Source organism: Mytilus californianus, unplaced genomic scaffold (genome assembly GCF_021869535.1).
Source record: "Mytilus californianus isolate M0D057914Y unplaced genomic scaffold, xbMytCali1.0.p SCAF_5, whole genome shotgun sequence".
In the NCBI taxonomy this organism is placed as follows: Eukaryota; Metazoa; Mollusca; class Bivalvia; order Mytilida; family Mytilidae; genus Mytilus; species Mytilus californianus.
Window position 1 is genome coordinate 17,710,252 of NW_026262701.1, and position 15,189 is coordinate 17,725,440.

General features: G+C 32.4%; 1 long non-coding RNA gene across 2 annotated transcripts; it reads right to left on the reverse strand.

The window, feature by feature from the left end:
* Positions 1-5,752: 5,752 nt before the first annotated feature.
* On the reverse strand, positions 5,753-15,174 carry LOC127701109 (uncharacterized). Of its 2 annotated transcripts, none has more exons than XR_007981815.1 (4): positions 15,105-15,174; positions 13,989-14,083; positions 9,379-9,450; positions 5,753-6,483 (listed from the first exon to the last, which is right to left on the reverse strand). It is a non-coding gene; the product is annotated as an uncharacterized LOC127701109 (long non-coding RNA). The 2 variants fall into 2 exon arrangements; XR_007981814.1 differs by having other exon boundaries at positions 15,100-15,166.
* Between the last annotated feature and the right edge of the window lie 15 nt (positions 15,175-15,189).

The window sequence follows — 15,189 nt, forward strand, 5'->3', positions numbered from 1 at the left end:
ACTTTGCCATTTCCCGTGTATTTAATTTTTATGCGACAATTCTTTACTTGTTAAGATATTTTTCGCTCGTATTTACTGTAATATATTATTGATTATGTCAAAGTCATGTGATTCGCTACGGTGGAGTTGACCAGTACGTCGAAAAAAACGTCACTCAGTCATTTTGAAATTCAAATTACAGTAATTAAAACATTGCTTAGGCTGAGGATGACAAGCATGACGCCTTCAAAGCTACAAAGTATTGAGCAAGAACGTATTGACTTCTATTTCACAATTCCACCCAACAGAAAGTAATACTCTATTACACTCTCATGAAAAAAAAAAGTTCCACAGCAATATTATTTACCTACGAAAACATGTTTAACCCCACACGCCCCAGCCCATTAATAACATTGCTGAATAGTGATCCCCAGTCAGTAAGCTCTAGATATAGATTTAAAGTCTAAGGAACGGACCATTTGATTTGAGGGGGCAGTCTGAGATATTTTAGAGAAAAAATTCTGACCCTGATTTTTGCCTTAAACAAAAATTCTGGCCGTATCTGGATTGAAAACAATAATCTTGTCCACTTTTTTGCTATTAGAAACAAATATTTTCAACAAAATTATTTAGCATTAAATGAACATGATGAATAAAAAACGGGCGTAATTTTTTTTTTTTTTTGGGGGGGGGGTGGGGGGAGGGGGGGGGGTTGCATGTGAATCCCATATCTGACTGGAATGTCTGTTTCGCCGAACTGATATACTGAATACTTTTTTCAAGGCCCGACTGCAACCTGCCTGCTGGGTGTGGCCTATATGTCTCCATGTGTCGACCGTCATTCACAACTTCATTGTCATTTCCAACTCATTCGTAGCCTTTGGTTGATTTGGAACCCCTCACTTCCCTTGTTGGTTCAAACATTTCAACCAAACATTTGGATAAAAATTGCTTGTTTGTCTTTCTTCGTGTCGGTCGTATATGAAATTTCATTGAATAGCCGTATATCTTGTTTACAACAGAGACATATATACACATATATATATATATGTGTATATATGTCTCTGTTTACAACAAGAAATCTGTGAGGTTATGCTAACTAACCATACAACAAACGAGAATTTTCCATGTCCATTTTTACTGACAAATCCCACATCAAATATATTAATTAGTACATAGCTTTGGATCCATCCAATCATTTTATAATAGACAATTAATGGAGAGAATACGGCACCAAAAATGTCAAACCCCTACACTTGAACTATAAAATGCATTTTCCACTTATTTTATGTTTTTTAGCCAAAAAAAGGTCAAAAAAATTTTTCGTCTCGCTCCGCTCGGCGAATTTTAATACTACGCCCCCCCTTTCCAAAATCCTGGATCCGCCCCTGATTTCTTTAATGAGAGTTCAACCCTTTATCTCAAGAACTCAACAAAGAAATCTATGGAGCACAGATGCTAAGTGACTGTCCAGGAGGCTTGTTAATGAGCAGTGTTTTGAAGATAACTGACAAATAAAATTTCATTGTCAATGAAATTATACATTGATGAATGGTAAAGACAATTATTAATGACAGACAATATAAAACACTTATTTACAGCAATGTAATCAAGAGCTATTTAAGAAAAGAAGAAAATATGACTTTTTCCTTTAAATATAAGTAGAAAATAACTGAATGTCTAAGGGATATAACTCTGCCTCCAAAATATTTCACCTGTACAAGAAAAAAAAAAAACACTTCTATATAAGTCATGTCAGTACCTATGAACAGACTACTGAGCTGGTGAACCCTCAGGGACTGATAGTCCACCAACAGTGGTATTGAATCAGTGCTATAAAAAATATAAATAATACTCTGTAAATTTTATGCATCGGAAGCCTTTTTCTGGAAGCCTTTTTCTGGATTAACCTTTATTAGGAACACTCAGAGCCAAATATTTGAAAGCCAAGGATGTATAAGTACTGAAACAAGTGAAGAGCTATGTTACAAAAAAGTGACCTATAACTAATAACCAAATCTATGCAAGTTCAACTTTTCCTGAGGGAGTTGGAACCTTAGTTTCTTAATGTTTTATAAATTCATAAACAAATAAATAGGGAATGTGTCCATGGGACACAGATGATGCCCCCACTTGCATACAACGTTATAAAGGGACATAACTCAAGAAGGTAAAAGTGATGCTACCCAAATTCATCTTGATCTAAGTTTTGTGGTAATAAGCATTGTGAATAAGTTTCATAACATTAGGTTGAGGAAAACTTTAGTTAGAGAACGGAAACGAAAAATTCAGCAATTTTTCAATTTGTAAAGGGGCATAACTATAGAATGGTAAAAGTGACACCACCAAAATTCATACTTGATCTGTGTTTTGTGGTAATAAGCATTGTGTATAAGTGTCATGACATTTGGATGAGGCAAACTTAAGTAAGGGAACGGAAACGAAAAATTCAGCAATTTTTCAATTTGTAAAGGGCATAACTCTAGAATGGTATAAGTAACACCACCAAAATTCAAGCTTGATCTGTTTCTTGTGGGAATAAGCATTGTGTATAAGTTTCATAATATTTGGTAGAGGCAAACTAAAGTTAGAGAACGGAAACCAATTTTGGGACGTACATACAGACCGACAAGGGTAAAACTTAATGCACCCTCGGATACAGCGAGGGGCATAAAAACTTAAGAAATATTTGTAACAAATAACTGTAAGGGATACATGTTTGTCTGGCAGGGTTCATCTGACCTTGAACCCACCATTTTTTTGGTTCATAGGTCAATGTATAGTTTTCAGAACTATGTCTGTTACTCAGATACTATAAGCAATAGATCAACTATATTTAGTGTATGGAATGATTACATAGTGAACATGTCTGTCTGGCAGGGTTTATATATTACCTTGACCTCATTTTTATGGTTCATTAGTCGATGTTCAGTTTTCGTAATTAAGTTGGTTTCTCAGATGCTATAAGGTGTAATACCACCATTGATTTTCCCCTATTAGTCTTTGTTAAATTTGCACTTTTCAAAAAATTGTGCAGAATTTATCTTTGTTTCAAATATAGAAATACTTGGCATGAGTAAAGTTTTATTTTATCCTGTCCAGTACTATAGAAAAAAATTCACATAACAATTCATTGCATATAAGAAAATAACCATCACTGGAAGTTAACCAATCAAATTTTCCCCCTTTTTTAACCTGTGTACAAGCTTTAGTAACCATGTAACCTCAAGTTTCCAAAATATTCTATAGAAATCCCAAATAAAAAAATAATGGTGCTTTGAAATACCCAAGATATATGTTTATGACCCAGAAATGTTTTACTGCAATGAAATGTAGGATCAATTACCTACAACTGTCAAATTCAAGGGAATATTTTTTTTCGACCTATTTTCGTATGCAACCGGATGTGACGTACTATGATGTGGTGGTATTACACCTAAAGAAGACTTTTTTGTTAAATAAACTGAATGTGACTTTTTTTCTTTGTAATACTGGTCATTTCAAGCATTCCTGTCAAGTTTTGACATAATCAGTTCAATAGTTTGAGAAAAATCTAGTATAATGTAAGACGACATCTACAGCGATTCGAGCTAAATTTCTTCGAAAAATCCAAACCAAGCCGCATCATGATAGAATATAGTGTGGACCAATAAATGATCAAATATCTATCTCATCTGCCTACAAACAGTTGAATATGATACAAAAGATGACTTTAGGATGATAAATACTACTAATGGACCTCTTTGTCTTCCTAATAAGATCTCTTTTGGTCCTTTTATACCTCTCATTTCCTCAAAATTTCTACTTTTTAGGCCAATAAATAAAAATTTTGGGGTAACTTTCACTCATTTATGATAGAAATGTTATAATAAATGATTACTTGAAGTATTCAAGCTGAATGAACTATCCGTATAAAAGTTTACTGTCTCCAAGGAGGTTTCAATAAGTCCTTACGTAAAACTTAAATTTACACCGCGTTCCAGGGAGGGACATAAAAAGCTTCTCTTTTGGTGAATAATTTGTTGTTACTGCTTTAAAATAATTTCATTTACTTAAAACTATATATTTATTAAAGTATTTCTTAGGAAAAATTTTCTAGTATAGCAGAATATAAGAAAAAAGGAGAAAAAGCTCCCCAAAACTCTAAGTATGGCTTATTCTGTCAACTAATATTCATGGTAAAGTCCTATTTCAAGGAAATTTTCTCATTAAATGTGTTTTGGAGACTCAATCCACTCAGAATATTTCATTATTAGTAATATTTCACTTAAATAGCCAGAAATTTTAACACATGAAAGTACTCACAAGGTCAAAGGTGCATGTTCAGCTTCCCATATTAGGTGTAATACCACCATTGATTTTCCCCTATTAGTCTTTGTTAAATTTGCACTTTTCAAAAAATTGTGCAGAATTTATCTTTGTTTCAAATATAGAAATACTTGGCATGAATAAAGTTTTATCCTGTCCAGTACTATAGAAAAAAATTCACATAACAATTCATTGCATATAAGAAAATAACCATCACTGGAAGTTAACCAATCAAATTTTCCCCCTTTTTTAACCTGTGTACAAGCTTTAGTAACCATGTAACCTCAAGTTTCCAAAATATTCTATAGAAACACCAAATAAAAAAATAATGGTGCTTTGAAATACCCAAGATATATGTTTATGACCCAGAAATGTTTTACTGCAATGAAATGTAGGATCATTTACCTACAACTGTCAAATTCAAGGGAATATTTTTTTTCGACCTATTTTCGTATGCAACCGGATGTGACGTACTATGATTTGGTGGTATTACACCTAAAAGCAATAGGCTGACTATTATTGGTGTATGGTATGATTGTAAGGTGTACATGTCTGTCTGGTAGGGTTCATTTGACCTTGAACTCCTGTACATGAATCGTTGATAATGTTAAGTTTATGTGATATTTGTAGTAAAACCATCATATTACAGACTCAATATAAGTTCAATCATGATAAGTAAAGCAGGCGAGACATTTCATCTTATGCACTCTTGTTTTCAGTTTTTTACCAAATTAAAACAGCAGACAGCAAAAATTATCAGCAGGACAAGATATTCAAATATATCAAAAGAACTGAAATTGTCAGTTGACCCTTTATAGCTCTCTAATGATGATTTTTTCCCAATTTTTTGGCATATTATGCAAATGTTTTACATTGTTTTTGAGTATAACTATTTCATAAATAATTCAGTTTTAATTGGTTGGCAGTGTATTGTGTGCATGTGTGAATCATTGTTGTGCTGTTTGCTATATGTACATAGATATAGGAAGATGTGGTATGAGTGCCAATGAGACAACTCTCCATCCAAGTTACAATTTATAAAAGTAAACCATTATAGGTCAAGGTTCGGCCTTCAACATGGAGCATTAGCTCACACCGAACAGCAAGCTATAAAGGGCCCCAAAAAATTACTAGTGTAAAACCATTCAAACGGAAAAACCAACGGTCTAATCTATATAAAAATGATATATTTGTTTTGTATTTTGTTGAGAACCACTAGTAGCCATTCGGCTGTTGACAGTCCTCATTTAAAAAAATAAAGCATTAAATTAGATTAATGATGACTGCAGGTTTGTTGTTTTCAAAGACAATTTGAAAGAAATCTTGTTTTCTTATTATTATTTTTATTTAACAGTCTGTTTCAATTTTTTATGTCTAATAATTGAGCCATGTTTTTTAAGAAAATCCATGTTTTAAGAAAACAAGCAAATCAATGCAGCATATACTACAGAAATAAGACAAAGTGTTAAAACATTAAAACATTTCTTTATAAATTCAAATAAAACCATGTTTATTTACAATAAAATGATTAATCACAACTCAACAACATTTTTCTCCTCATCAGACTCACCAAATGGTATAAAATGAAAAGAACACTAAATAAGAGCTTGCCCCATTAGACTACCCCATTATGATGATTGAGGAAAGGAAGACTTGTTGTAGCCCCACTCACTTACAAAAGGTACATGTATGTGTATGTGTATACAATCCAGTCCATTAACTTAGTTTTTTTTACAATAAATTCATGAGCACATTGACTTATGCATGTATGCATGGAATACTGTATAGATAAAAATAACTAGTGGACAATGTATATCAGAGGACAATTCTGCTAATAATGTTTGCAGTAAAAGCAATTTTTAACTGAGTGAAAGGCATTTTGACAATCCCATATTCCCTGAATGATTATCAGTACTTATGATGAAAGACTAGAAATGTACATTTGAAAGATATTTCACAGAAAACAGTAGTCAAAGTCTTCTTCCAAAATGTTTATAGAATTGATTATAACTTTCATGTGATACTTGTCACTCAACATTACACATCCAAAAAGAATTCCTTCACACAACAATCATTTCAATCTTCTGAATCCAAAAATTTCCATCTTTCATCATCAAATATGCTGACAATATTTGATTGTCTTTGTACATTCTTTGCCTTTGCTTTATCTGCATTTATCTTTCTTCTTGCCAGTCTCTGTAAAGTATAATAACATGTCCTAATCTTTGTACAATATAACTCAAATTATTACACTTTAAAAGTAGTTAGTACAAAAAAATATTTTTGCTCTTATGGAAAGTAAGGCCTGAAGTTGGCCTCATGTTTTCAAGATTTGATTGGAATAGCAATTCATAAATATTATTTGAAATATATATACATTAAAATTGAGAATGGAAATGGGGAATGTGTCAAAGAGACAACAACCCGACCATAGAACAGACAACAGCAGAAGGTCACCAACAGGTCTTCAATGTAGCGAGAAATTCCCGCACCCGGAGGCATCCTTCAGCTGGCCCCTAAACAAATATATATACTAGATCAGTGATAATGAACGCCATACTAAACTCCAAATTGTACACAAGAAACTAAAATTAAAAATAATACAAGACTAACAAAGGCTAGAGGCTCCTATCTTGGGACAGGCGCAAAAATGTGGCGGGGTTAAACATGTTTATGAGATCTCAACCCACCCCCTATACCTCTAGCCAATGTAGAAAAGTAAACACATAACAATACGCACATTAAAATTCAGTTCAAGAGAAGTCCGAGTCTGATGTCAGAAGATGTAACAAAAGAAAATGTATCTTCAGTGATGATATTTTTCATAAAGTTTCAATGTCCTCAGATTCTCATCAACAACAAAACTCATGTTACAACTTTTATCTGATCTGCTTTTCATTGTTGATTTACATAGCTAGGGATGAAAGTTAAATGAAAAATCTGCTAAGTTGACTCTTTTCAGACTTTTGATAACTTTCAAAATTTTTACTAAAAACATTGTAAAGGGTTCCACTAAAAATGCTGTTGTTAGTGTAAAAGTGTAGGAAAGTTTATAAACAGCTGCGCCATGAGCGCATGATACGCCCGTTGTCTTGTGTGTGAATTTTTATGCAATAAGCATAAATAGTTTCTGACATACATTGTACGGTGTGACATGCGAAAACCCTTTTTTTTTTTTTTACAAAAAAACTCAATATCTCTAAAATAAAATTTTGAATCAAAACCAAAAAGTATACAGATCTTTAGATTAATATAACTAAGAAGTGTGTAAAATTTTAAGCAATAATCATAAATTGTTTTTGAGATGTGGCGCGACATGTGAAAACCCCCCCCTTTAAAAAAAAAAAAAAATCAATCTCAAAAATAAAATTTTGAATCAAAACCAAAAAGTATACAGATCTTTAGATTAATATAACTAAGAAGTGTGTAAAATTTTAAGCAATAATCATAAATTGTTTTTGAGATGTGGCGCGACATGTGAAAACCCCCCCCTTTAAAAAAAAAAAAAATCAATCTCAAAAATAAAATTTTGAATCAAAACCAAAAAGTATACAGATCTTTAGATTAATATAACTAAGAAGTGTGTAAAATTTTAAGCAATAATCATAAATTGTTTTTGAGATACGGCGCGACATGTGAAAAACCCCTCCCCCTTATTTTACAAAATACTCAATAACTCAAAAATAAAATTTTGAATCATCACCAAAAAGTATACAGATCTTAAAGTTAATATAACTATTTTTAAAGAAGTGTGTAAAGTTTTAAGCAATAATCATAAACTGTTTTTGTGATACGGCGCGACATGTGAAAAACCCCTCCCCCTTTTTTAGCAAAATACTCAATATCTCTAAAATATAAAATTTTGAATCATCACCAAAAAGTATACAGATCTTAAGATTAATATAACTAAGAAGTGTGTAAAGTTTTAAGCAATAATCATAAATTGTTTTTGAGATACGGCGCGACATGTGAAAAAAACACACACCTGTTTTAGTTACTAAGTCCCGTAACTCAAAAGGTTTTAATCTTATTTTCACCAAAAAGTATACAGATCGTTTGACCATCATAAGAAACAACTATGTTAAGTTTCATGAAATTTGGATAAGTCATTCTCAAGTTACGGTGCGACATGTTTACGCCAGACAGACAGACGGACAGACAGACAGACGGACAGACAGACGGACGGACATTTGTATACCATAATACGTCCCGTCAAAAATTTGACGGGCGTATAAAAATCAATCCTTTTTTTCAGATAACATTTCTTTGGTCTTGAAGAAACTTATTCCCAAGTTTGAAAACATTCCATAATGGTTTAACAAATTTATTGATGTCTAGAAAATGTCATCCAAGACTGTTTTTAAATCTTAATTGCAAAGAAAAGAAGTCCACTTATCACTAAAATATGGTAAAATGAAAAATATATGTTAAAAATTTGGATTTGAACACTATTTTTTAATAATCATAAAAAGTCTTCTGCTAAAGTATCATAAAATTCTATGAAGCTTTAACAAAGTAATTGATGTCAAAAAAATGTATACCCAGACTGTATCTAAATGTTAACTGCAAAACAATTTAGTCCCTTTTTCTGTAAAATATTGAAAATTCAAAATTTTGCTATGGCCTCGGTGGCCAAGTGGTCTAAATAGTTGAACTACTGTATCACTAGCCTGTCAATATTGAGGTTTTGAGTTCGGATCCTGCACGTGGCAGGTGGGCTCAACTCTAATCTTAATTGACTAGGATTGTCAGTTTCCTTATGAAGGTCAGTGGTTCTCTCCAGGGACTCTGTCTTCCTCCACCAAAAAAAATTCCACGAAATAGCAAAATAGTGCTGAAAGTGGTAAACACTGATCAATCAATCAAAATTTTGCTGCGGATACTGTCTTTAGATCATATAAAGCTTCAATCTAAGTTTCATAAAATTTCATGAAGGTTTGTCAAAGTTATTGGTGTCTGAAAAACTGTAACCCCAGATTGTGTCTTATTATTAACTACATGTGGGTTGATAAGTATCACTTCCACAAATAAATGTTGCATGCTGGAAAAAACCTCCTTGAAGAGTAACCATGCAGATGCTATCATTATTACCTCTTTCTTCAGACACTTTGACATCCAATGTTCATGTCTGTCACAATGGCCAAAGAACTTTGAGAAAAAATTCTGAAAAACAATTATAATATTCGTTAAAATGTCTACAATCATGTATATAATCATTTGACTATCACCTATCTGCTTACAATAAAAAGCCTGATTTGATTGACCAACATGTGAAGACTGTTGGTTACTGTAGAATTTCTAATGTTAGGGACTACATACATTACACTGCAAAAAGTATGTTTATTTCTGGGGTTCTAAATTTTTATAAAGTCTATGCTATTATCAAACCTTTTTATTACAAAACCAAACAAAAAGCAAATATTCCTCTATAATTTTGTTTAAGTCTTAAAAGAGTGACAAAAGATACAATGTACCAAATTGACATTCAATCTCATTAGTAAAAAAAAAAAAAAAAACAGACGAGGACACGGCAAAAAATAATAAAATGCTTCGCTGGGGCGCAGCTTGATACGACCGCAGAGGTCGAACCCTGAACAGTTGGGGCAAGTATGGACACAAAATTCAAGCTTGATACAGCTATGATTTTGGATTGTCATTAAATATTTGACACAGCATAGGTTTCTGACACAGGATGAATGTGGTGTAAGAACTGGAAAAAATTTAATTTACCTATTATGGTGGAATATCCATAAACTAAATTGTTTGTTAATTTCAATATATCAAAGAATATGTAGAATTCAATGTTTGATGTAATGTAATAAAGTTGAAATTTGGACCGTTTTTGTTCAATGTGGACCAATTTGGTAACATGTATAAATAATCAAAAATCTAAATACATGGGAGCCCATTTAAATACATCATAAAGGTATTAAAATAGAAAGTGACATCATAGTCATGGCTAAAAATAAACAAAAATCCTTAATCAGCAACATTTAAAGTAATATCTAAAAATAAAATTCCTTTGTAACCATAAAAGCCCATTTAAATACATCATAAAGATATTAAAATAGAAAATGACATCATAGTCATGGCTAAACATAGCAAAAAACCCTTAATCAGCATCATTTAACAGTAATATCTAAAAATGGAAATTACATCATAAAGGTATTAAAATAGAAAATGACATCATAGTCATGGCTAAAAATAAACAAAATCCTTAATCAGCATCAGCAACATTTTATAGTAATATCTAAAAATAAAATTCCTTTGTAACCATAAAAGCCCATTTAAATACATCATAACAGATATTAAAATAGAAAATGACATCATAGTCATGGCTAAACATAGCAAAAACCTTAATCAGCATCATTTAACAGTAATATCTAAAAATAAAAATTTCTTTGCAACCATAAAAGTAAAATAGAAAATGACATCATAATCATAGCTAAAAATAAACAAAAATTTTTTTTATTGGCAAATTTTAAATGGAGTTTATTATACTAAAACAATAAATTTGCAACCATAAACATGATAAAACCCCATTTAAACACATCATAAAAGTATTAAATAATTCAACTACATCATAAGGCTATAAAAATAGAAAATGACTTCATAGTCAAGGCTAAAGGTAAACAAAAAACCTTCATCAGCAAAATTTTATATTGGCAAATTTCCAATGAAGTTTATTACACTAAAATTGTTGGCAAATTTCCAATGCATTTATTAACAATAAAGTTATTGGCAAATTTCCAATTTACATAATTTAAAAGCAGTGTAGATGAGATATTTAAATGAGTTTGAATTACCAACCTTACACTGCTTTTAAATAATGTTCTTTACTCAATTATTTGTCTATTAAAATGGAAACCCTTGTTTTTTAACCTTTTTTCCCCTTATTCCTTAAACATTAGAGCCATAACCACCCCCCCCCCCCCAAAGCCAATTATTACTTTCCAATGTAACCTTTATTTCCAATATACATAATTTTAAATTTCAGTTCCGCATGATATATAACCGTATCATTATTATTTTCTTTCATATATAAATCTGAAACAACCATCTTTAAATGGAAAATTTTAAAGAAAAAAAAAGGAAAAAAAAAATCCTACCCCCCACACATTTTTTCAACCCCCTTTTGATTCATCATCCCCCACCTCAATCACAACCTTCAATTTGTGGTATGGTACATTGCAATACAATTTCACAGAGATCCATACACTTGAACACAAGTTTTTGTTGCAAACTAAAAAAATCCTTATTTTCGACCAATATTTGGCCCCTTATTCATAAATGTTTGAGCAATCAACCCCAAAACTCAATTCCTACTTTCTCTTCGTGATAAAAAATAACTAACTTAAAATGTAAATTTTAAACAAAAAAAAAAGGAAAAAAAAATATTACCCCTTTTTTGACCCCCGCCCCCCTTATGATTCATCACCCCCACCCCCCTTTCCCCCCAAACCAAGCTCAATAACAGCCTTGCCTTTGTGGTATGGTACCTTGTAATACAATTTTAGAGAGATCCATACACTTGAACACAAGTTATTGTCTAGAAACTCAAAAATGCTTATTTTAAACCCCTTTTTAGGCCCCTTATTACTAAACGTTTTGGGCAATTACCACAACACTCAATTCCAGCTTTCCCTTTGTGAAATGGAACCTTGTAGTAAAATTTCAGAAAGATCCATACACTTACACACAAGTTATTGTCATGAAACTAGAAAAATGCTTGTTTTTTGCCCCCTTTTGGCCCCTTATTCCTAAAATTTTGAGGCAATTAACCCCAAAATCAATCCCAGCATTGACCCTTTGTGATATGGAATCTTGTGGTACAATGTCAAAGAGATCCATATGCTAACACACAAGTTATGTCTGGAAGTTACAAAAATGCTTATTTTCGGCCCCTTTTTGGCCCCTAATTCCTTAACTGTTGGTACCATAACCCCTAAAATCAATCCCCACCTTCCTATTGTGGTATTGAACCTTATGGTAAAATTTCATAAAGATCCATTCACTTAAACTAAAGTTAGAGTGCGAAAACCATTGTGTATTCGGACGACGACGCCGGACGACGACGACGCCAACGTCATACCAATATTCGACCTCAAAATTTTTTTGCGGTCGTATAAAAACGACCAAAAGACAAAGAACAGCATACAAAACACAACATAGAATACCAAAGACTGAGATACACAAACCCCGCCAAAAACCAGGGGTGATATCAGGTGCTCTGGAACGGTAAGCAGATTCTGTTCCACATGTGGCACCCATCATGTTGCTCATGTAAGAACAAACCCAGTGATAAGTCTAATTCAGTCATTCACATACAAGGAAAAGATGACATGATTGTGGTTAGGAAATTTGGATAAAAATGTCATCATTGAAACAGATATTCCATAACAGTTAACCAACTTGTATTGGCGTTCATAAAATTTTTGAAGGGATGATTTCAACTTCACCACTTGGAACTCTTGATTTAATAGCTTCGTTGTAAGCAGCAACCATCTAGATATAAGAAGATGTGGTATGTGTGCCAATGAGACAACTCTCCATCCAAGTCACAATTTATAAAAGTAAACCATTATAGGTCAAAGTACAGTCTTCAACACGGAGCCTTGGCTCACACCGCATAGCAAGCTATAAAGGGCCCCAAAAATTACAAGTGTAAAACTATTCAAACGGGAAAACCAACGGTCTAATCTATATAAAAAACGAGAAACCAGAAACACTTATGAACCACATCAACAAACGACAACTACTGAACATCGGATGCCTGACTTAGGACAGGTGTAAACAATTGCAGCGGGTTTAAACGTTTTAATGGTACCAAACCTTCACCCTTATCTGAAACAATAGTGTTACATCACAACATAGAAAGACACACTAAAAAATCTAGTCTACCAAGGAAATCATGACAGGAAATGCAAACTCTGTGAATTGTGAAAAATGCTGACAAATTGAAATTCATTCAGAAATCTCACTACTGGAAATACATTGGTACCTTCAGGGTATAGGAAATGCTTAAAATAAAAACCCAAACCTATGTCATGTTTGTAAAACAAATATTTCAAAAATAAAAAAGATGTGGAATGATTGACAATGAGACAATTATCCACCAGAGAGTATATTACTGGTCTCATCTTATTCACTACATTTGTCTTATTTGCGAAATCAATGCAAGTGCAATGCTTTATAAAAGTTTAGATTAAGTAATCATGGTAATAGTCTTCGTACATAAATATCCAGACTGAACACATGCTGAACAAAGCAGTATCAAAAATATTTAGTAACTACAGACATTTCGTTTTGCCAGTTAACAAATTAGTACGGTAAAGATGAGTATCTTCCAATGCTTCTTAAACTGTATAGCTATTTGTTATGTTCATCAGGCCACTGTCATGACTGTCTCATTGATGTTTATCTCATATCCATGATAAATCTTCTTAAATAAAAATGTATGCCCACTAGAGCTTATTTCTAATTCACTTGTATGTAAATTCCTTATTTCTCCTTATACATGTTATATATATGTAAAATGTACTTGTATATTCATATTTCTATTTCATATGCATGTATTTAATCTGCAATAACATGAGTAGGTACAGGGATAAGCTAGTGACAACATATTTGAGGTATGAACATTAAAACAACAAAAATTCATATTTAAAAGATGATGAAGCAGAGGCTTTTCAAATACATACATTTTCCATGCATTTCTTATATGCATAAATAAACTTATTGCACTCTTCTGTATGGAGATGTGGTGATAAGTCTGTATGCATTCTGGTGTAAAGATCTAAAAAAGAAATCATAATACTATCATGACTATATGTACATGTACATTGAACTACACTTGCATTTGTATTTAAAAAGTAAAAATTGATTCTAACATCTCAACAATTCAAATTTTCTAATTTCTGATGTTTCTTTCAGGAAAATTGTAAGCTTTTCCAAAAATTTATATATATCCACAAAAAAAAAAACCATTCTCCCCGTGCCTCATGTCAAAAGGAAAAAAAAGGGTAAAAATAATATTAAGTGCCAAAATTACTTTAAATAGGTGCTGATTAAACTAGAAGCCGATTTGACCTTTTCTGTAAGTGTGGAATTGACCAGGTGTCGATTTGACTTTTTCAGTAGGTGCCGAATTAATGAGGTGCCGATTTGACTTTTTCTGTAGGTGCCGATTTGACTTGTACCCATAATTAATAGACCACTTTCGAGTTATGTCCTTCCCAGGAAAGTTCGTCAATTATGCACGCCTTTATGACGTCATTAACCAGATAGAGGGGATCGCCTATATTCCTGCAGTATCAAAGTTTATCAAGCGTCTTCGTGATCGTCATTATGCAGGATAAACTAAAAAATTTTTTTTTCGTAGGTACTTAATCATAATTCCCTAATGACAGCAGTGCTGATTATCAATTATAAGAATCTAATTTGCCGAATAATTCTTGCAATACATCATTATATTTTTTCAACCACTCGATCAACATGGGAAAGAAGTGACGATGCCCCTAAACGCACAAATGATGTTCACTACACTAAAACCAAAGTTTTTGACGAAAATGCAACGAACTCAAAAGTTGTCTATTGGACTAAGCCTAAGCTGAGACTACTATAACAAAGTGTTATAGTAGTCTCAGGCCTAAGCCAGGGTTGTCTAACTCAGTTTTTATTCGTGTTATAATAAATATAAATACATCATTTTGCCCTTTAATAGTTTACCCAAAAACCGTAATACCCCTCTAGTTAAAGTATAAGGATGAATCTATTTTACACTAACATTGGTGGTGCTTAAAAAAATTATACCTTACATTGCCAAGTACAGAAGATTTTCGTTGCCCTTCTTATGAAACAATTTCACTTCCGGTCGCGATATACGTCATCGAAATTTGTGTA